The following is a 390-nucleotide window of genomic DNA, read 5'->3' on the forward strand; positions in this document are numbered from 1 at the left end:
TCTTCATATAGATGTAAAAATATTTTAAAAATAATTAAGACTATATATTTAAAAATAAGGGACAGATTGAGTCATCTGGACCAGGCTTCTCAAATGTTAATGTGCGAACAAATCCTCTGGGGATCTTGTTAAAATGCAGACTCTGATCCAGTAGGTCTGGGGTGAGATCCCAGATTCCAAATTTCTTAAAAGCTCTCGGGAGATAGCAGTGCTGTTTGTCCAAGGAAAACAAGCTCGTAGATGCTGGTTCATTCATTTATTGAACATGTATTTGTCAAATGCCTATCAAATTCCAAAATATGATCCTTTTGTAGTTCATAAGTGTGATGAATGGGTGTGAGATGTACCTCCCTTAAGCCTTGTTCTGACCACATCACCAGATTACTGATG

At 36.9% G+C, this 390-nt stretch overlaps 1 pseudogene; it reads left to right on the forward strand.

The window, feature by feature from the left end:
• The first annotated feature begins 302 nt into the window (after positions 1 to 302).
• LOC111722006 lies at positions 303 to 390 on the forward strand (annotated as a pseudogene).

The sequence above is a fragment of the Otolemur garnettii genome, unplaced genomic scaffold (assembly GCF_000181295.1).
Source record: "Otolemur garnettii isolate 467f Iridium unplaced genomic scaffold, OtoGar3 scaffold00209, whole genome shotgun sequence".
Classification (NCBI taxonomy): domain Eukaryota; kingdom Metazoa; phylum Chordata; class Mammalia; order Primates; family Galagidae; genus Otolemur; species Otolemur garnettii.